At 40.3% G+C, this 22,583-nt stretch overlaps 1 protein-coding gene across 1 annotated transcript in view; it reads right to left on the bottom strand.

Moving 5' to 3' along the window:
* Positions 1 to 22,583, bottom strand: part of Yeats4 (YEATS domain containing 4) — a 59,682-nt gene that overhangs the window by 2,608 nt on the left and 34,491 nt on the right. Inside the window, exon 7 of the transcript XR_784291.3 lies at positions 4,186 to 4,309. The gene's annotated coding sequence lies outside the window, so the exon portion shown is untranslated. The remainder of the gene's footprint in view (positions 1 to 4,185; positions 4,310 to 22,583) is intronic.

Below are 22,583 nucleotides of genomic sequence, written 5' to 3'. Positions count from 1 at the left end.
TTTTTTTTTTGGTATGTGGGATTGAACTCAGGACCCTCTGCCTGCAAAGCAAGGGGCAGAACCACTGAGCTAAATTCCCAGTCCCTAAATTCTTCTTTAAATGCTGGTTGCTAGTTTCTCCCTTACCTTTTTGCTTTTTCTGGTACTGGGGATTGCACTCGGGTCCTTGAGCTCGTGAGGCAGGTGGGGGAACCACTGAACTAAATCCCCGGCTCTACTCTTACCATTTTTAATTTTTAGTAAACATTTAGACATTTAGAAATGTACACAAAATTCTAAGAGCTCAGCCAACTTTCACAAAATGAAAATTCCTGCTAACCAGCACCTGGATCAAGAAACCCAGTCTTATCAGCATCCCAGGAGCTCATCTCCTGACCTCACTCAGCCATTAACCCCAAGGGAAACACTATTTTAAATTACAGCACCATAAACTCATTTTTGTTTTTGGACTTTATAGAAATGGACTTGTACAGTGTGAACTGTGTTGCACCTAGCTTTATCCTCTCACCATTAGATTTATATAAGTGATCTGTTTTGTTGTTTTTTGTTTGTTTTATTTTTGGTATGGGCTCCCTGTGCTTCCAAGGCAGGCAGTGGCACCACTGAGCAAAATTCCTGGCCCTTGATGTTTTGTTGTAAATAGCAATGGTTCATTCATTCTCAATGCTTTCGTCCAAGGATTAGCAAATTGTGTAAAGATCTCATAGCAAATACTTTAGGCTTTGTGGGCCCCAAAGTCTGTCACAACCACTCACCTCTGCTGCTGTAGTTCACAAAAGCACCCAGATTCTAATAATTAAGCAAATGACCCAGACTATGTCCCAGTAAAACTTTCTTTAAATAGGCCCTATGCCCAATTTGACCCTCAGATTGTAGTTTACCAACATCTGCTTAGTTTACAGAATTCTATCAAATGCATATATTATAATTCCCTTTATCCATTCTGACATTGATGGATAACATTTATTTCATTTCCAGGTTCTGCTTATCCTACTTCAGAGCTCCCTTTCCACTTCTGGGCTTTGTTCTTTTTTTTTTTTTCCTGTGTGGCGGTCTCTTTTTGAGACAAGGTCTTGTTACGTGGTTCAGGCTGGCCTGGAACTCACTACGTAGCCCAGCCTGGCCTGGAAAGTTACAGGCCTGCACCACATGCTTGGCTTCCACCTTCGGATCTTTAAATTACCTTTGTGGAGGTATAATTTATATATAATAATTGTACCTAGTCTCTTATAAATCTGTTCTAATCTGGACTTTTCTCCCTCACTCCAACATTTTTATTAGTAAAATTCACTTGGTTTCCAGAATTTAACATTTAGGTTTTCCTCCTACTGCGCTGATCACCGCACCTTGGTCTGCTTTGCCGTTTTCCGCTCTTTTCCTAACCCTTGCTGTTGAATGCTCAAAGGCACAGGCCTTGCTCCTCTTCTCTATTTACAGCCACTTCCATGGTCATGCTGTCCAGCCTTTGGTGGCCAATAGCTCCCACGTGTATATTTTCAATCTAGACCTCTCCCATGGCCTCCAGACTTGTGCCTAACAACTCGTCCCACTTGCAGTAATTATACGCTTGGTTTTCCTATTTCCACATTTGCTGTCATAAGGCCAACTCACTCCTCTGTTCAAAATTCTAACAGTGAGCCAGCTGTGGTGCCATATGCCTGTGTCCCGGTGCTCTGGGAGGCTGAGCTAGGAGGATCCTATGTTCAAGCCCAGCTTGGGCAATTTAGAGACTCAGACCTTAAAACAAAACAAAACAAAAGCTTTTAATAGTATCCCACCTCATTCAGAGTAAATGTCTCACACTGTACGAATCATGGCCTAGAAGCCCACACGACTGCGTTCTTTCTAACCCTGCCTATCTCTGCCCAAGTCACCTTCTTCAAACATGCCAGGCTTACCCCTGCCTGGCTGTTCCTTTGTCTGGTATACCTTTTCCCAGATGTTCACCTGTCCAATCCTCTCAACATCTTTAAGTCTTGCTTGAATATCACCTCAGTAAATCCTATGTTGACAATTCTCTGTAAAATTGCATCTAGTCTCCTCCAAATCCTGTTTATCATGCTTTTTTTCCTGTAACTCATCATCTCTTAGCATGTACTACATTATTTTCTTCTATCACCTATCATCCCGATACTTGAGTAGAATGCTCCCGAAGGCATGAATCTTTGTTTTGCTCAATGATATCTCGAGGAATAGTGCCTTCACATAATGGGCACTTGATAAATGTTTCTTAAATTCATAAAAGGTTGTATCTCTCTTCAAAAAAGCATGAGTGTCTTTTTTGGTATATGTTCTCACCCTGGATTGAAAGCTAGAGGACTCATCTGTCAGGCTCCCAGCGAGTGGTTTGGCAATTATATCAACTACAAGCAGGTCCTCTTAGGTCGATGGACACCTGAGGCTATTTATTTTATTGGCGAAAGCTCGGAGTGAGAGCTTTTGGTCCAGTTCACGAAAACAGCAGTGTTCTAACCAGCAGCTCCAATAAATCTTACACATTCTTGAGCCCATAAGTCCTGGCCTTTTGCCTCTCTACACATCTATTCATCCGAATAAGAACCTCTTGTTGGAGCACACAGGGGCACTTGATTAGTTAGGGCGATGGAAGGAGCGCTGTCTTCTTCCCTTTTTGCCCTGGGGACAAAACTTCAGAGTGACTAGATCTTTGCTCAGGACAGGCAGAATATGACAGACAAGAAAGACCATGCTTCTCTTTCCACCTACTCCAAATAGCCTGTCCCACTGTGCAGACAGATAAAGCTAACGTGTAGTGCCATGCACGGAAGTAAGCTTACTCCGGGGCAAGTTATACTGCCTTCTGGGACTGTCAGTTACTACGTGGCCACCAGAGCCTGTAGAAACTAATAGGCTAAGAGGTGGTTCATCCAAAAGAGTGCATTTCCTCTAATAACTTTCTGATCCCATAACTCTTTGCACATACTCTTTATAATAGCACTTTTCACATTTTGTATGGTAGCTGCTTGTTTACATTATAATAATATTCATCATTATATCTATTATTATTTTGAGACAGGGTCTCACTATTTGTTCAGGCTGGCCTCAAACTCACTATGTAGCCCAGGCTAGCATAAAATTCATGGCGATCCTCCTGGCTCAGCCTTCCAAGTGCTAGGATTATAGGTACATGCCACCATACCTGGCTCACTGACATTTTGTAATTGTTTGATACACTCCTTTCTCATCTCCTGCACCTACAATACTAGCAGTTTCTAATAGCTGCTGCTATGGCTTATTAATGTGACAGCTAAGTGTGCTAGTTAAGGGCATGGACTTTGAAGCTCTGCTATATGAGGCAAGTCCCATAATTAGCACTGTTTAGCTGCATGATTTGGGCAAGTTACTTAAACCTCTACTTACCTCAATTTTCTGGCCTGTTAAATGAAGATTTAGCAACTTGCCTCCTGAGGTTGTTGTAAGGGTGAAGGGAAATAATACATTAAAAATCTCTTACCACAGCACCTGGTAAAGGGCAATATGAAGAGGACTTTTTTCGGGGGAGGGGTTCAGGTAGGGTCTTGCTAGGTAGCTCAGGCTGGCCTCAAACTCGAAGTGATCCTCCTGTCTCAGCTTTCCAAATGCTGCAGTTACAAGCATGGGCCACCATACCCGGCTCAGGCAGTATGAATCTATACATCCTTGTTTATGTAACTGGAAGCACTTTGAGTCTTTGTGAGGTGATAAAAATTCTCTGAGATTATCTTTCAGTATGACCCTTCCATTATGAATGAGCTGACTATTTGGTGAGATTCTAGCAAGACGTTAAGGGGAGAAAATAAAACTGACCCTGCGCGCACACTGCAAATACATTTTGTCTTTTAGCAGAGCTGGGCCAATCCCATATGCTAAGCTCCCCAGCAGACATTTTGGAAAAGAGACATCACAGGACTGGGGTTTCACAGGACACCACCTTGGGTGCAGAGAAGGACAAAATTTAAGGTAGATTTTATTTGCTTCATCCTTATCCTTCAAAATACATATTAAATTTCTGTGGTTATTCTACACATATGTGAGTACCTTTGACCTAGTCTATGTTTGTTAGATCCTTTAAGAGCTTATTGTTGTGATTTTGTTTGTCATACAAACCCAGGGCCTAATGCATGCTAACAAAGTGCTCCATGAGTAAACTACAGTTTAAGCCCTTTTTATTTTGAGACAGTTACCCACCTTGGCCTCAAATTTGTGATCCTCTTGCCTCAGCCTCCTGAGTAGCTGGATTATAGGTGTGTGTGCCAACATTCCAAGCTTCCTTCACAGATTGCTATGGACTGAATTGTGTCTTCACTGACCCCTTCAAACATATCAAATTCATATGTTAAATGTATAGTCCCAGTATTGTATTTGGAGATAGGCATTTAGAAGGGAATTAAGATTAAATTGTAAGGTTGGGATCCTAAACCAGTAGGATTAAAGGCTTTCTAAAAAGAGAGAGAACTCTCTCCCTTCCCACTTCCTCATGCCAAAAAAAGGCTACATGAAGACACAGAAGATGGCCGCCTGCAAGCCAAAAAGATCCCTCAGTAGAAATTAGCTGGATGATGATCTTGGATTTCCAGGGCTCCAGAATTGCGAGAAACATTTCTGTTGTTCAAGCCACCCATCCCATGGCATTTTGCTATGCTAGCCCCAGTTGACTAAGGCAGGCTGACTCAGGAAGCACGCCAGGTAATTCCTGATAGTGGGGGTTCATTACTGGGATTCATGGGTTGCAAGGGTGTCCTCATTTCCTTAGCTGGGAAACTTCATGGTATCAGAGCTTTCAGACAAGGATGTCTAGGGGCTTATAGAGAAATGAAATAAAGACAGTGTGGATTAGGATACTGTTTATCCTTTTGTTATTTGGCATTTATATCTCCCAGTTCAGTTGATTTGCTACTGTCCAATACAGTGTCCCCATTAGGCAGATTGACACCAGTCTCTTTTTGGAGTTCTTCTACTGCCTCATTCCTGGGGGATTTTTGGCTCCAACCAAGTGTTGCTAGAGTAAGAGGGTATGTTTCACATGGCAAAAAAAAATATGACAACAGAACAAACCACGAGGAGCCTGTTTCTCAGAAACTAGGATTTCCCCTCAGTGTAGAGTCTACAATTGAGTCCTTCCAATGAGAATAAAGCTTGAAAAGAGTAATTCGGAGGTAAATTCTCCTATTACAATGCTTCTATTAGTTTCCTAGTTTTACTGTAACAGTATGTCGCTAACTGGGTGGCTTAAGACAACACTAATTTATTCTCTCGTAGTTCCAGGCTAGAAGTCTAAAATCAATAATTCAGCATCTAGATTTCTTCCCTTTCCCTTGGCCAGGCATTTGTCCAGGCAGGAAGCCTGAGTGGTCTTAGGGCCAACTTCTTCTTCCTTTTTTTTTTTTTGAGACAGGGTCTCACTATGTAGTTCAGGCTGGCCTTGAACTCACAGCAATCCTCCTGCTTCAGCCTCCCAAGTGCCAGGATTATAGGCGTGCATATAATGTGCATGTAATTTGATCACCACACCCAGCAGGGTCATCTTCTTTACCATGCTGCATGTTGCCCAGAATCTGATAACAATTATATCATAATTTGTCCATTTTTGTAGCTGTTCAAGGTTAATTACAAATCTTTGTATTTCATTATGGCCAGAAGCTGATCATAATGGAATAGGAACCTGCTCTTTTGAAGAACATTTGTTGGGCTTGGTGGTTCATGCCTTATTGTGTCAGCACTTGGGAAGCTGAGGCAGGAGGATCATGGTGAGTTCAAGGCCAGTCTGAGGTACCTACTGAGTTCAAGAACAACCTGAACTACATAATAAGACCTTGGCTCAAATCAATCGGTAGCTCTCTTTAGTAAATCAAAGAATTTTTCCTTGTATTGTTGTTCTTAAGGTAAAGTTTGGTCATTAGCCACTGCTTCCTTAAAGTTCTCCCTTGTACCATCCTATCCCACCCCCACCTAGTCTCTCCTACTTGTTATTATCGTTTCTTCTCCCGAGGATCTGGTAAGAGGATAAATTCATTAGAATGCAGGTCACAGTCGAAGCAGGCAACTTCCAGTTTGATCAGGGGCATAGTTGCAGGAACTTAGACAATGGTCTTTAGGCAACAGTCTTCTTTTCAATCCCCACAATTAGCATTTAACAGATAGATCTCCACTGCCTGACTCTGGTCCCACTGTACTGTCATCATTCGTGGGACAGCCGAGAGGTGACTGCGTTCAGCGGGTACATATTTCAGCACTTGTGCTCTCATTCCCAGGCTCGGTTAGGGGAGTTCTACTCAGTTGAAGGTTTTTTTTTCTCCAAGTAGGGCTTCAGTTCAGTGGTTCTGACACCTTCCTTTGCAAGCAATAGGACCTGAGTTCGATCCCCAGTTAAAAAAAAAAAATTATATCTATATCTATATCTATATCTATATCTATATAGTTGAGTAATTTAAAACTGAAATTACTATCTTTGCCAGGTTGATTGTATCTTGTTTTTGCTTACTGGGTTCCACTCAAGGTGTATAATTCTATGGCTTTTTCCCAGAGCAGTCTCAATATTCCTTATTTTCTTTTTCATTTTGTTTATATATTTCTGTTCTGGGTGATTATGTAGTATGTTAAAAGCTTCAGACTTTGTTTCTTGTGCCAGATGAGATTATGTATGTTAATATCTTTATTATAAAGTATGTTTTTCATTTATTTTGGCTAATGATCCCAGACCCCCTACAGGCAGAGGTATCCATAAAATGATTATGTTGCCACTGTTATTCGAGCCTCATTCCCTCAGCTTTGAGGATTTTTCTATTACTTATATATATAACTCCTACATGTACTCAATAAAAAACAAAACCAACTGTGTGAAGATGTCTGCGATAAACAAAATAATGCTTAAAAGGAATATAGCATTCAACTTCTGTGGAAAGAAAATAACTCAGACACTCATTATTTGCTGTAACTTTTATTGATATTAGATAGCACTGAGATAACCAAACATCAAGCAAAGGTTAATTATGTCTTTGAATTATTCTTACAACTCTTTCAGAAAACTTGTCAACACAGGCTTGATGAATTGAGAAATGCTACCAGTTCAAATCATTATCAAGCTCAAACTGACAACTCAATGTTTAATATTAAAGACAAATCTTTGCTTATCCTAAGAGTGAGTTGGCTACCCTTAAGACTTCATTTCCTTTAAGAATGTTTTTTAAAAAGGACAGACTGATTTTCTTCTTTCCTTTTTGAGATGTGGGTCTCATTATGTTGCCTAGGCTAGTCTCAAGCTCCTAGGCTCAAAGATCCTCCTACCTCAGCCTCCTGAGTAGCTGGGGAATACAGGTGCACACCACCACATCTCACTCAGACTGATTATTAAAAAATGCTCCTTGTAGATAATGGTCTACTTAAACAAATAAAAATTTAAAAGTCTTTTGCTAAAAAAAAAAAAAAAAAAAAAAGGTCTTTTGCTATTTTGGCATTCCTGGATGCCTTTGTTTGAAAGAGAATCTGAACTGAAATAGCATCACAAATACACAATTAAAAAAACAAAACAAAACAAAACAAATTGATTCTGAAAAATAGCTGCATAACTTTCTCCTAGCCTCAAAAACAAAGGTTGAGGCAAGATGTACTAATGTTTTATTGGAAGGGGGATTACAATTCCAGGGCAGTGAGGGTGAGTTCAAAGGAAATCAATTAGGAATGGAGAAAAATCTAAAACCAGGTGATGCACACATTGGGAAGTTGACTACAGCCTTACAAGAACACACAGTGGCTGCTTGGTCAGACTGTGTGGAGTCATGGTGGACACAGTGGTCCATGAAGAAGGAAGAGGGACAGGTTAATGCGCTGGCTCCTGTACCTTCTATCTTTCTTTGGTCAAAGTAGACCCCAAAGGGTGATAATTCCTTCACACTTTCAGGGTGCTGCAATCCAAAACCCTAGGAGGCAGTCACTGGGGAAGTCACAGCCTGAGGCACAGTCCTGGAGTTTGGAAGGTGAAAGGGCCTATGATTAGGTCAGGTTTGAGCTGGCTTGAGAACTGGTTCTGCTGCAGCTCTTACTGTGTGGGTGTGAAGAGCTGGTCCTTACACTGGGGACCACAGCACTGAGCTCTCCCATTAGCAAGCAACTTAGGATCCAGCAAGGTAAATCTGAGGAAGCACATTAAAAAGTCCAATGTTTGGGCAGAATGAATTGCTTATCTAGCATTTGTGAGGTCCCAGGTTTGATATCCAGCATCCGGGAGGCTGGGAACCCAATGTTCTCTTTATTCAGGCTCCCATCTTAAAATTCCACTTAAACACTTTTTTTGAGAACCTGTTATTTGGCTGCCTTTCTGCCATGGGCGCTAAGATAAAGACAACAAAGCTCTGTCCTTATAATTAACTATAATTTAATATAATAACACCCAGAGCTTGTGACTTAGGAAAATGAAGAAGAGAACATGGATGAATAAATCAACTTTGTCTAATTCAGGCAGGACACGTGAACATAAAAGATAAGACAGTGAGACATGCAGAATATGCATCAAGAGTCCTGCCTTTGAGGACGGAAATAAGACTGCACATGAGTGACTTCTGACAGCAGGTTATCTCTTCTTCTTTGGTTTTTTTTTTTTTTTTTTTTTTTTTTTTTTTTTTTTTTTTTTTTTTTTAAGTTTTTTGAGAAAGGGATCTTGCTATGTAGTTCAGGCTGGCCCTGAACACACTATGTAGCCCAGGCTAGCCTTGAACTCACGAGTACCAGAATTACAGGCAAGCGCCACCATGCCTGCCTACCTACATTTTTGTATTATCCTTCTGGCCAGATCTTCTCTGGTCTGTTACATTATATGTTTCTTGAGAGTAGGAAGTGACTCTTTGTCCATCCTCAATTCCATCAGAGGGCCCTGCACAGCACCCCTTCTTTTAGCAAATGTTTATATAAGCCTTCTATGATGGTAGGCACTGAGCCAGGTCCTGACATACAAAGATAGAAGAGGCAGAGCTCCTCTGATTGGGCTCTCACTCAGACTGGTGAGAATAACTCATAAACACATGACAATAAAGTATGGTGAGCACAACAGAGGTACACAGAGAGTATAGACAGGATTTTCTTGTGGATGGTGCGTGAGAGTGGGAAGGTTCGGACTCAGAAGATGTCACATTTGGACACTAAAGGAAGAATGATTAGAGTTAGGGGCAAGAAATTATTAAAGTGAAACATAAGCCAGCTATATTTATAACTTTTTGGCAGTTATAGTGATGGTGAGGTAGTGAAGTAGAAGAATTAGCCCAAATGTATTAAGATTTTAATTTAGTATGAAAAAGATAAGCAAGAGTTAACTCTATTACACTGGGATGGATCCCACCAAGGAAAATATGTAGGGGCAAAGTCTGAGTCATTCTAAGTCTGGGTTGTTGACTCCTTTCAACACATGTATCCTTTGTTGACAGGCAAATGTTTTAGACAAACATTTATTTATTACAGACATTTAAAACAGAGGGACAGAGACTTGGCCACCAAGATTTCATTCAGATCAGAAAATTTGAATAAAAAAAAAATAGCTTACACATATTACCAATGGTACCTCCAGCCTAACACTGTTTAGGTCTTAGAATTCCTTAGGCAATGAACATGAATAGCACTATGACCTGCCAAGGCTGCCGTCACTGCTAGAAGAGACTCTCTAACGTGAGGCAACCCCCAGAATCTGTCTTTGCCAGGAGGATGACCTTTGATTCATCTCTGAAATGCCCAGCTTTATTTGACTAAGATTAACAAGAAAAGGCAGAGACTTTAAATATAACTTATTTCACTTGATCATCTTAATTGAAAATCTCTTTCCATGTGAGACAAGTTTTCCCCACTGGCAGTTTTTTTTTAAAGGAACATCTGGCTTCAGAAGTTTTTGTTGCTTTTTAAAAAAATGTTACAAATATTAACTCCAGCATTTCTAGAGAGGCATGCAGCAAAAGCGCCAGCATCAAACTAAGTCGTGCTGATTTCCAGGAGACTGTTTCTTTTTTTTTTTTCCTAGTTTTTATTTTTTATTAGTACATGATTGTAGTACATAATGATTAAATTCCTTCCAGGGAGCTGATATATCTATACAAGACATCTCAATTCTTTTTTCATCCCCTTCTGTCCCTCTCCCTTCTCCTTTCTCCATCTCTTTGTCTCCTTTGCATTTGAAAAAGATCTATCTCCTTATTTTCAGTCTTTTATTTTGCTCTTTATTTATATTTTGGGTTTGTCATATAAGAGAAACCATGCAATATTTATGCATCTGGGTCTGATTTATTTCACTTAGTGTTATGGGCTCAAGGTGTATCTATTTTCTTACAAATGGCTTAAATTTATCCTTCCTTATTGCAGAGTATAAATACACTTCCTTTATCCATTCATCTGTTGATGGAGATACATGCTATGTCCAAGAGTCAGCTATGATGAATTGCGCTGCTGTAAACATGGACATTCATGTATCACTGTAACACGATGTCTTTAACTCTTCTGGGAAGATACCTAGAGGGGGAATAACTACGTCAAGTGGAGTTTCTAGTATTAGTTTTTTGAGGACTCTCCATACTGATTTCCATATTGGTTGTACTAGTTTATACTTCTACAAAAAATGTAGAAAATTTTCTCCCTTTTCCCCCAGCCTCACCAGCATTTGTTCTTACTTGATTTCTTGAAGATAGCCATTCTTCTGGAATAAGATGGAATTTTAGCATTGTTTTGATTTGCATTTCTCTAATGGCCAGAGATGATGAACATTTTTTCATGTATTTATTGGCCATTTGTAATTCTTCTGAGACATCTCTTTATTTCAGTTGCCTATCTTTTGTTTGAGTCTTTTACTTGAGGGTCTAATTTTTTTGAGTCCTTTATATATTCTAGATATTAGCCTTCTGTCCAAGGAGTACCTGGCAAAATTTTTTTCCCGTTCTGTAGGTTGTCACTTTACTTTGTTGATTGTTTTTTGTTGCTGTTGCTTTGCAGGAGATTTTCAACTTGGTATGATCTCATTTGTTGGTTCTTGATATTTCTTGTGCAATTGGGGTTCAGTTCAGAAAGTTCTCGCCTATACCTATGTCTTCAAGAGTCCTACCTATTACATCTTCCAGCAGATTGTTTCTGGTTTAACATTTAGATCTTGGTTCCATTTTGGTTTTAGTTTAGTACATGGTGAGATATTTGAGTCTAGTTTCAATCTTCTGCCTATGGATGGCCAGTTTTCCTAGCATCATCTATTAAAGGGCTATCTTTCCTGCAGTATATGTTTTTGGCTCCTTTGGCAAAGATCAGGTAGCTGATTGTACCTGGGGTTGTTTGTGCATCCTCTATTGTGTTTCACTGATCCACAGGTAGAGGACTGTTTCCATAAGTGGTTGCTGTTATTTTTTACAAAATACCAACAAACAATCCAAGGAAGCTAGTACATGGATAATTGTCAATTATCAATAAAATTAAGTATGTCTTCATTTTCAAGCTGATTCTAAAACATACAGAATTACCAGTAGAAAATAGTAAGATTTAAAAAACAAAGGATTTATAGTCACAGGCTTTTTTTTGTCTTTTGCAGTACTGGGGATTGAATTTAGGACCTTGCTTGCACTTGTGCGGCAGGATGGGTGCCACTGAGCTAAATCCCCAGACCTCATCACAGGGTTTTTGTTTCCCACCCAGGCAGCTTTTTTTTTTTTTTTTTTTTAAGATGGGATCTTACTATGTAGCTCAAGCAGGCCTCAAACTCAAGGTGATCCTTCTGCCTCAGCCTTCCAACTACTGCGATTACAGGCATAGACCACCATGCCTGGACCCAGGCAGCTTTTATGCATAGTGTTGGTCATCCTTTCTTATTTGCTCAAAGGCTTCAAAAGTATTCACCCAAGATCTTGATGAATTAGCCCTGACCAAATTGGGTACTGACCATCTATCTTTCACCAAATGCATTTTTTTTTTTTTTTTTTTTTTTTTGGACTGGGGATCTAACTTGGGCCCTTGCACTTGCGAGACAGGCGGTGCAGCCACTGAGCCAAATCCCCGGCCACCACCAAATGCATTTTTATCATCCAAATTAAGTATTACCCACTGACCTATGAAGGAATCAGACTGTCATAGAGGTCTTGTCACTTCAAGTCCAAGCCAGTGAAGGCAGCTGGGTCACAGTGGTGGGAGGTTTCAGGGAGAGTGAATGGGACCCAGTGTGTCTTCAGCTGCCCTTTGAACCAAATCACCTTGTTTGTGATAAGTGCCTCTACACCAGATAAGAACCATTTGGAAAATTTCACTATTGTGATAACCATCACTAGGCCACAGTATTACTGAGCTATGCCTTTTCCCTGGGATCAATTACTTCTCATTATGTCTCTTGGGCAGATCCCAGTCTCCTAGCTGGAGGACTATACATATATAATATTAAAAATCAGGAGGATTTATTTTTCTTGTTCTCTAGATAACAAATTAAGCACACAAGAAGACTGCAAAGCCTTTGTTTGTTGTTGCTGCATCATTTGATGGGGGAGGGAGGAGAGTTGATTAACCAGGTTGAATTCTTTGTACCTGTTTGCTCTTTGAAGCAGTTTCAGGTGACTTAGTGGCCATGGCAGAAACCTAAAGTTGAAGCTGGGATGCATCAGCATTTTCCACTCTTCTCCCACTGAGGTGGGACCAGGAGCCTGGGTGATGCCAGGCCTGGAGGATCTGGGTGCCTCTGGCTTCCAGGGTGGGTGTAATGGTTCTGTTCTCACAGAAGTGCTGACAGAATATGACAAATAGAAAGCAGATGCGAATTGACCTTCCAAAATGTATTTGAAGGCTTCCTGATCTGCATAGGGCTCCTTCAGAGTGAGAGATGCCACCTTCAGGCAGTGAAGCTCATGGCATCTTTCAGGACTGAGGTTTCTGCTCGTGATCCCTGGCTGGTCTTTTTCACATTTCCTCTCAGCATTCAATTTCCCTCAGCATTCATTTCACACAGGCATTTGTCCTACCTTCCACAGCTTCCACAGCTGCAGCCACCTCTTACTAAGCATGGAGGCCACTTCTCTCTCTCTCTCTTTTTTTTTTTTTTGGTTTTTTGAGACAGGGTCTCACTATGTAGTTGAGTCTGACCTGGAACTCACTATGTAGCCCAGGCTGGTCTTGAACTCCCAGCGATCCTCCTGCCTCAGCCTCCCAATGCTGGGATTACAGGCGTGTGCCACCACACCCGGCTACTTCTCTCATTTTTTACACTGGATTCATGCTTGCTTTGAAACTATCACCATGAATGAGTCCACTGCTGGCTCCAAATACAGTCCAGCATTGCTTAACAATAGGAGTATGTCCTGAAAACTGCACTGTTAGGCAATTTCCTCATGCAAACACCACAGTGTGCTCCCACAAATATATACGGTGTACGTTAATCACACAAAATGGCCTCTTGATGCAATCTGAGACAGTGAACCAGAGCTCTAGGAGGCCACTGCTGACAATAATGCAGTATGAAATCTTATGGCGACTTTTTTTTATATGTAGAACTAGTGCACTCTAAAACAATGATGTAAAGTATATTAAAGAAAAAAACTAGTAACACCCAACTATTACCATCAAGTGGTATGCATGGTGCATAATGATATGTGCTATACTTTTGTATGTCTGGCAGTTCAATTGGCGTTTTGGAACCAGTATCACCACAAACACATGAGTAATACATTCTGCTATGATATTACAATGGTTATGATGTCATTAGGTGGCAGGAATTATTCAGGTTCATTTTAATCTTATGGGATTACCATGTACTGTATACAATTTGTTATTTAAATGTTATGTAGCACATGACTGTACTTTTTTTGACACTAAATGTTGGTTTGACACCATTGAGTGTGCTGGATTTATGCCCATTTCAGTTAAAAATACAGAGGGGTACAAAGCCCACTGGGAAAACAAGTCCCATGTTCCTCTCTTAGCACTTTCCTTGTCCCTGGCTCCTGTGACTGCTGCGCTGGCTACTGTTCCTTATACATGTATGTGCTTGAATCATGCCTGAGTCTATGTACAGCTTTTTAATTGCTCAGTTCATCTCCTTTGGGAATGCCTGTATGCAGAATGCCAGAATCTGAGTGGGATTTCTCAGAATTTTGCCCCGCTCCATGACTACAATACTTTGCACTTGCCAAGTTGTTAATATCCTACAAACAACTGGTGGAAATGCTTCTCCAACAAAGAAAGCTATGTAAGTACAAAGCAGTGCAAATGTATTCCCAAGGCCACAATGAATGATCAACTACATTATCCTGGTTAATCCCAAAAGAGTTTAGCTTCAAAGTCTGGACATTTACTCAGCAGGCCAAGCCAGCTCTTGCCCTGAAAATCCTGAGGATTTTCTGCTTAAGACATTGGTGCATTTGCCTGCAATCCCAGCACTCAGGAGGCTGAGGCAGGACGATCTCCATAAATTCAAGACCATTCTAGGCTACATAATGAGTTCAAGACCAGCTTGAACTACATTTAATGAGATTCTGTCTAAAAGAAAATGAAGCTGATGGATTGTCTGACTTCTAGACATCATAAGTTACAAAATTCCCACCTGTATTAGACACTTTCTCATTGCTGAGATCCAGTACCTGACATCCACAACTGAAAGGAAGAGAGGTTTATTTGGTTCACAGTTTCAGAAGTTTCAGTCCATAGTTGGCTGGCTCCAATGCAGAAGTAGCATGGCACAGGGACATAGTGGTAGCCAGGAAGCAGAAAGAAGGGAGGAGCTGGAGAGGCCAATACATCCTTCCAGGTCCTGACCCAGAGACCCATCTTTTCTGACAAGATCCTACCTCCTAACAGCAAGTCAACTGTATCACTTCCACACTTCAATCACTTTCTAAAGGTCTACCTATGAGAGTTTGTGTGTGCATGGGGGGGTGTCACTGATTATCTGTAACACCATCTCACTGTGAAGTAAACTAAACAGAAAGTTCTAGACAGAAGTGGATAGAGTTTGTGGGACTCAAACATCTGAAAATTTTTCTATTTCTTGTCACATAAAACTAAATTACCTATCCAATTTATGGCATGATAAAAATGCAGTCTTTCTCACAACATACAGTAATTGTTTAGAGAAATTGAGTTTTACGTATGAATACAAGGTGTCAAATACACAATCCGTGTGCATGAGTTCTGTTTTGTGTGGCATACGTTTGTGGTACCTCATGAATACATTCCTTGTGGGCAGTTGGTTTGTGTACACGACACATCTTACATCTCCTTCCTCCTTCTCTGTCCATCCATCCATCTCAGTGTCCTTTTCATTTTCCAAAGATCTAGTTCCCTATTCCTACTATCTGTCATTTTGCTCTTTTTTTGCTTTCTTTCTTTTCTTTTCTTTTTTTTTTTTTCCCAGTACTGGGGATCAAACTGAGGACCTTGCCCTTGTGAGGCAGGCGTGGTGCCGCTGAGCTACATCCCCGGCCTCTTTTATTTTGCTCTTTGGTTTGTTTATACTTTGGGTTTTTCATATACGTGAAACCATACATTTTAAAAGTGTGTATATCTCATTTATTTCACTTAACATTATGGATGTGAGGTACATTAATTTTTCTACAAATGGCTCAGATTGATCCTTCTTTATGACAGTAATCTATTGTATGTTAATACCACATTTTCTTTAGCCCTTCATCTGTTGGTGGACGTATAGGTTGCTTCCAAGATTTAGCTATTATGAATTGTGCTGCAATAAACATATCATTGTAATATGATTTCTTGAACTCTTTTATGAAGATATGAAAAAGGGGACTAGCTGGGTCAAGTGGAATGTCTAGTTTTAGTCTTTTAAGGAATCTCCAGGGTGATTGCCATAATGGTCATACTACTTTTTGAATTCTTTATATATTCTAGATATATATTCTGCTACCAAAAAATAGCTCACAAACATTTTTCCCATTCTGTAGGTTTTCTCTTCATTCTGTTGGCTGTTTCCTTTGCTGCGCAGAAGGCTTTTAATTTGATATGATCTCATTTGTTGATTATTGGTATTATTTCTTGTGTAATTAAGTTTCTGTTCAGAAAGTTCTTGCCTATGCCTATGAATTAAAGAGTTTTACCTACTTTAACTTTTAGGAGATTAAACATTTCTATTCTAACATTTAGATCTTTGATCATATTGATTTTTATGTAGTACATGGTGAAAATACAGATTTAGATTCAGTCTGCATGTGGACAGCCAGTTTTCCTAACACCATTTTTTAAAAAGGCTATTTTTCCTCCAGTGTATGTTTTTGGCTCCTTTGTTAAAGACCAGGTGGCTGAATGTACCTGAAGTTGTTTCTGTATCCACTATTCTGTTGTGTGGATCCATGTGTCTCTCTCTCTCTCTCTATCTCTCTCTCTCTACCATGCTGTTTTTATCCCTGTTGCTTTGTAGTATAACTTGAAGTCTGGGAGTGTGATGCCTCCTGCTTCTTTTTGTGGCCTGAGACTGCTTTTGCTATTCTGGGTCTCTTCTGGTTGCAATATGGATTTTAGGATTGTTTTCTCTACTTCTTTGAAGAATGTTGCTGGTATTTTTTGTTAGGATTGCATCAAATCTGTATATCAGTTTTGGAAGTTGCCCATTTTTATAATACTGATTTTTGCCTATCCAGGAACAGGGGAGAAATTTCCATTTTTCTAATGCCCTCTTTAACCTCCTGTCTTATTGTAGTTTTCATTGTAGAGGTCTTTCACTTCCTTGGTTAAGTTGATTCCCAAGTGTTTAATTTTTTCTTGATGATATTGTTAGTGGTACTGTTTTCCTAATTTTCTTGGTGGATTCATTCTGGTGCACAAGAATGCTATTGATATTTTGTGTTGACTTTGTATCCTGCTGCACTACGGAATTTGTTTATTAATTATAGGAGTCTTTCGGTGGAATTTTTCGGGTAGAGGATCATGTCATCTGCAAATAATGATAATTTGACTTTTTTCTTTCCTATAGGTATTCCTGTTATTTCTCTTCCCTCATTTATTTGGCTAATGCTCTGAGAACTACAATGAACTGGAGTATAATGAATACCTTTGTCCTTTTCCTGACTTTAGAGGAAAAGTTTTCAGGTTTTTCCCATTTCATATGATGTTGGTCAGTGGTTTGTCATAAATGGTTTTTATCAGATTGAGATAGGGTCCTTGTATGCTTATTTTCTTCAGCGTTTCTATCATGAATGGAGGTTGTCTTTTGTCAAAGCCTTTTTCCGTGCCTATTGAGATGATGGAGGAGTTTTGGCCTTGCTTTTGTTTATATGATGTTTCACATTTATTGATTTGTGTATGTTGAACGTTATTTACATTCCTGGAATGAACCCTACTTGGTTACGATGTGTGATCTTTTTGATGATTTGTTACATTCTGTTTGCCTGTATCTTGTTGAGGATTTTTTCTGTCTATGTTCATTAAGGAGATTGGCCTGCAGTTCTTTTTTTCAGTTGAGTTCTGTGATGATGACCTAGAGATGAGCAATGTCATGTTCATTTGATACAGTAGATGAATGGTTATACATGAAATAATACATTATTGTTATCATCATCATTATTATTTTGGTACCAGGGACTGAACTCAGTGCTTGCAAGGCAGGCAGCAGCACCACTGAGCCAAATCCCCAGCCCGAAATAACACTATTTCAAAGCTCATAGATGGGAGAGCAGGATTCAAATAGACTTAACTGAAACAGTAGCTCCAAGATTTTGTAATTGGAAAGGTTAGTCTCTTAGTCACTTTCCTGTTTCTATGACACAATATCCAATACCAACAGCTCTCTTTTTTTTTTTGTCTTTTCAGTACCGGGGATCAAACTCAGTACCTTATGCTTGACAGACAGGCAGGTGTGGAGCCACTGAGTTATATTCCTGGCCCAACACCAACCACTCTTAAAGGAGGACTATATCTCCCTAAGTTGCCCAGGCTGGGCTTGAACTTGCGGTCTTCCTGCCTCAGCCTCCTCACTAGCTGGGATCACGTGTGTGTGCTCCCATCCCAGCTCTCTGCCAGTTTGTAGTTCATCCTATATTACTATCTTCCACACATTGGCTACCCAACAACACTATGAGTTTTGTTTGTTGAGATGGAGGATCTCATTATGTAGCTCAGGCTGTCCTTGAGCTGAGTTTAAGTGATCCTCCTACCTCAGTCTCCCAAGCAGCTGCGATTACAGGTATGCACACCACATTCATCTCCAGGATCTTTTCAGTATTCCCAATGTCCTGTTTTCTCATTTCTAGGTCTTCCTTTGCATATGCTCTTCTCTCTACCCAGGGTGCTCCCTCCTTCACCCTTGCTTTCTCTTCTATCTACATCCATTCCTCCCCAGACTAATGCCTCCTTTTCAGTGTCACCTCCCTAATGTGTCCCTGCCTGCTCTCTCCCTCCCATGTCATCCTATTATAACTCACCCACCTGCCATCTTTAGGAAATGCTCTTGTAGTCTGACTCTGCCCTTGCTTCAGGACTTTTCCTGATTGTACAGCTTCAGCTGCTGACTCAGTGCTTGACTTTCCTCACCTTGGGAACAATAGTAGCACCTGAGTTCTTGAAGCAGGTTCAGGTTCTTTGAGGGAACAACTTTCAGGTGCTTATAAATTCCCTGGTTGGTACTAAGCCTTTCATCAACATTAACTCTTTTTTTGGGGGGGCAGGTACTAGGAATTAAACTCAGGTCCTTGCGCTTGCAAGGCAGGCAGCGGAACCACTGAGCCAAATCCCTGGCCCAACATTAACTCTTAAGATGTTTCCATTAACACTAAGATCTGTCATGTAGGGGTACAAGATCCCAACAATGAATGTAACTGTACTGTATCCCTAAAATGTACCAATAAACTCAATTAAAGCTAAAAAAAAAGATGTTTCCATTAACAGAGGAGGGACTGTGAGTGAATTGGAGGCCACAGCATCCCAGCCTGTGCTGCAATGCTTGTGCCTATTTGATGGATAAATAAAAGTCCAGTTGCACAAATAGCATGTCCTGACCCTAATCACAGTCATCTCTTATCTGGATACTGAACTAGGCTCCTGAGGATCATCCCTGCTTCTACCCTTGCTCCATCTAGATCATTCAAAAGGACTTTTTGTAAAATTACATCAGGTCCCTTTTGATTTCCCATCTCACTTGGAATAAACACTAAAGCCCACGCAGTGGACACAAAACCCCATGTGGTTTGGCTCCCCGGTACCCACTAGGCATGTCAACCACCCTTTGCTCACTGGCTCCAGCCACAGTGGGGTTTGGGTGCTCCTCATACATACCACAAATACACTGGAGAGGTTTACCCTGGCTGTTCTTTTACCTGGACCACTACTTTTGAGGATAACCGTCTACCCAGTCCTTCACTTCTTCCATTTATTGCTGAAATGCCACTTTCTCAATTAGGTCTAGAAAGCCCAGTATGGTGGCACATGCCTGTAATCTTAGCACTTTTGGAGGCTGAAGCAAGAAGATTGTAACTTTGAACCCAGTCTGGGAAATTTAAGTGTAAGCCTGTCTCAGAATAAAATATAAAACGGGGCTAGGGAGGTAGCTCAATGTGTAGGTCCTGGATTCAACCCTCTCTACTTAAAAAAAAAAAAAAAAAAACCTCAAGATAGACCACCCTATTTAAAGTCGCAGGCTTGTCTACCCTCTGCCCCAATATTCCCAACTATATTATTATCTAATTTTCTATCACTTAATACCTTCTAGTTTCACTTTCTAGTTAACTTAGTTATGTTTATTATCTTCTGACTCTCTCTTCTAATGTGCTAGTGTCAAAATCATAGGTAACTTCATTTATTCACTGACATATTCAAGTACTTATAAGAGTAGCTGGCACATATGAGATGCACAATAAACAGTACTAAATAAATGGTGTCCTAATACACACAGATCTGCGTGCATATGTACAGCTACAGATGCTTTCAGTTTGTAGTTAATATGGGTTGGTAAATATACTAGAAGAGGCTGACTTTTCCAGATGAGAAAAGCGAAGATTTCCACAGTTGTGGTTTTGACATAATGCCCTACATATATTGCATTTAAGTGGATTTTTTCAACAAAAGTGACGTTATACAAAGCCCCTTCTTTGTGTAACCTCAACACTGTCTTTGGCAGTTTGGACACTGCTGTCTAGGCTGTGTCCCTGCACATGTGGTCTCCATGGAATGTCCTGATTAGTTATCAGATGTGCCTCAGTGGCTCTGGGGAACAGCTTGTCAGTTCAGGTCTCACCATGGAGAAACAGCTTTTCATTAGCAGTTCTACTGAAGTTCTTCTTAGGCCGTGTTTAACCTCAGCAACTCAGAAAAGCACACACTCTCATTATCTCCCTTGTCAATCATTTTCCTTACTGTTCACTAAAAATAAAGGGGTTATTTCTCAAATTATGATTTTAACTGTCATTTTGACGGAATATTTCAAGCATTCTAACTTTTCTGTGATATCCTTTTTTTTGTCCTACTTATTTTGCAAATGAACTATATAATAGGAGTATGTTACTACAAGAAGTTATGGGGTAGAAGATTGGGCTCATTACAAGAAGTTTTGGGTTTAAAAAATTTTTTATTGCAGTGCTGGGGATCAAACCCAGGGCAAGTGCCTAGCTCTGAGCTTTACCCACAGTCCCTTTTTAGAAGAAGCTTAAAGAAGATGAGAAGGATCTAGAATGGGTTGACTCTCAATATATAAAGTTTTCTAATTATTAGAAATAACATTGAAATCCCAAAGAAGAAAATCTATACAGGCAGTAAGAAAAATAGTACTAGAGCTACAGGTGGGAAGAGAGGATGACTGCAGGTGGGCATGAGGTTTCCTTTAGAGGAACTGCAAATATTCTAAAATTAGATTGTGCTGGTAATTGTACAGTCTTACAAGTTTACCAAAAAAATCAATGGATTACATAGTATAGTGACTGAACTCTACAGCATGTGTATTAGTTTGCTAGGGCTGCCACCACAACAGAAATGAACTTCCTGCCAGACCTGGAGGGTAGAAGCCCAGATCAAAGTGTCAGCAAGACTGGTTCCCTCTGAAGACCATGAGGAAAGGCTCTGTTCCCAGGATTCCTCGCTGCTGTAGGTGGCTCTCTCCTCATTTATGTTCACACCATCTGCAGCTCACCTTCCCCCTGTATGTGTCCATGACCATATTTCTTCTATTTATAAGCACACTAGTCATACTGAATTATGGCCCATCCTGACAGCCTCATTTTAATTTAATTACATATTTATTTATTTTGGTCTTGGGGATCGAACTAGGGTCCTTGTGCTTGCGAGGCAGGCACCGGAACCACTGAGCTAAATCTCCGGCCCTAATTACATATTTAAAGACTTTATCTCCAAATACAGTTACACTCTTAGGTACTAGGGGTTATGGATTCAACATAGGGATTTTGGAGGAGACACAATTTAGCTCATAATAATAGGTAAATTATACATTAATAAAGCTGTTGGATTACTTTTAACTTCATTGTGATGGACAAAGAAATCTGCTCGTGAGCTGAGCTGCCTCAACCCTGAGATTAATATTTTAAAACACATGCCCCTTTTTACCTAGCAATTTTACTTCTAGAAATGTGTTCCATGGAAATACATATACAAAGATGGTTGTTACAACATTGATTGTAATAAAGGAAACAGGGCCAGAGATTTAACTCAGTGGTGCCACCACCTGCCTCACAAGTGCAAGGTCCCAAGTTGGATCCCCGGTACCCAAAAAAGGGAAACAATTTAAATATTCATCAATAGCCAAGTGAATAAACAACTAGTAGGACATTCATACAGTAGAACACAGGCAGCTGCTAAAATAAATGATGTAGGCTTTTGTACTTATTTGAGAAGGTATCTACATCAGCCAGGGCCCAGCCAAGAGCACAAGTAACAACACATAATTCAATATACGGAATTTAACATAGGAATTAATTACAAAAGTTTAGAAGCAAACTTTTTGTGCATGCAGAGTAGTGATCCCCGCAGGCCTTGGCACAAATAGTGCAGGAGCTGGGAGGGCAGGGCTGAAATTATTCTTTCTAAGGCCAAATCTTCCACACTCTTTGCTTCTCTTGCTGCATCAACTTCCTTTTCTCTTTAGATCGACTTTGCTCTTTCCATGCATGCAGCTGTACCAACTCTAGTTCAATCATCAGTAATGGCCGAAACGCACCCCAGGAGATAATCTGATTGGTCCAGATTGGGTTAAGCATCTCCTCAAATCTAACCTAGGCAGATGAGGGTGGGGGCATCACATTACACAGATATTGCCATAGGATTCATTTCTGTAAGGACTGCAGTTCTTGCCAGAGGTGTCTAGGTTGGGAAGATACTATTCACTATGACAAGGTGTACAACTGGGTTGGCATTGATGCCATCTCCCAGGGCACAGAATTCATCATGGGGAGAGGACTGAAATAGACAACTTAAATTTTAGACATGTCCGCTCAATGTGCCTGCAGACATCCAAATATATTGTCTAGGAAGTAACTGAATTTAGAGTCCAGAGCTCTCAGAATGGCAATCCGGGCTAGAAATCTAGCCTTAGGACAATTAGCATAAGGACAATTGTTAAAACCATGAGTAATTAAGAGTTTTGGAAAACTGGTTCAGGGTAGAACCTGAGAGAATAAATAACATATGTAGAGTTTGGCATTCTTGCA

The sequence above is a fragment of the Fukomys damarensis genome, unplaced genomic scaffold, assembly GCF_012274545.1.
Source record: "Fukomys damarensis isolate Sample0158 unplaced genomic scaffold, DMR_v1.0_HiC HiC_scaffold_15, whole genome shotgun sequence".
NCBI lineage: Eukaryota > Metazoa > Chordata > Mammalia > Rodentia > Bathyergidae > Fukomys > Fukomys damarensis.
This window is presented reverse-complemented; position numbering and strand designations above follow the sequence as displayed.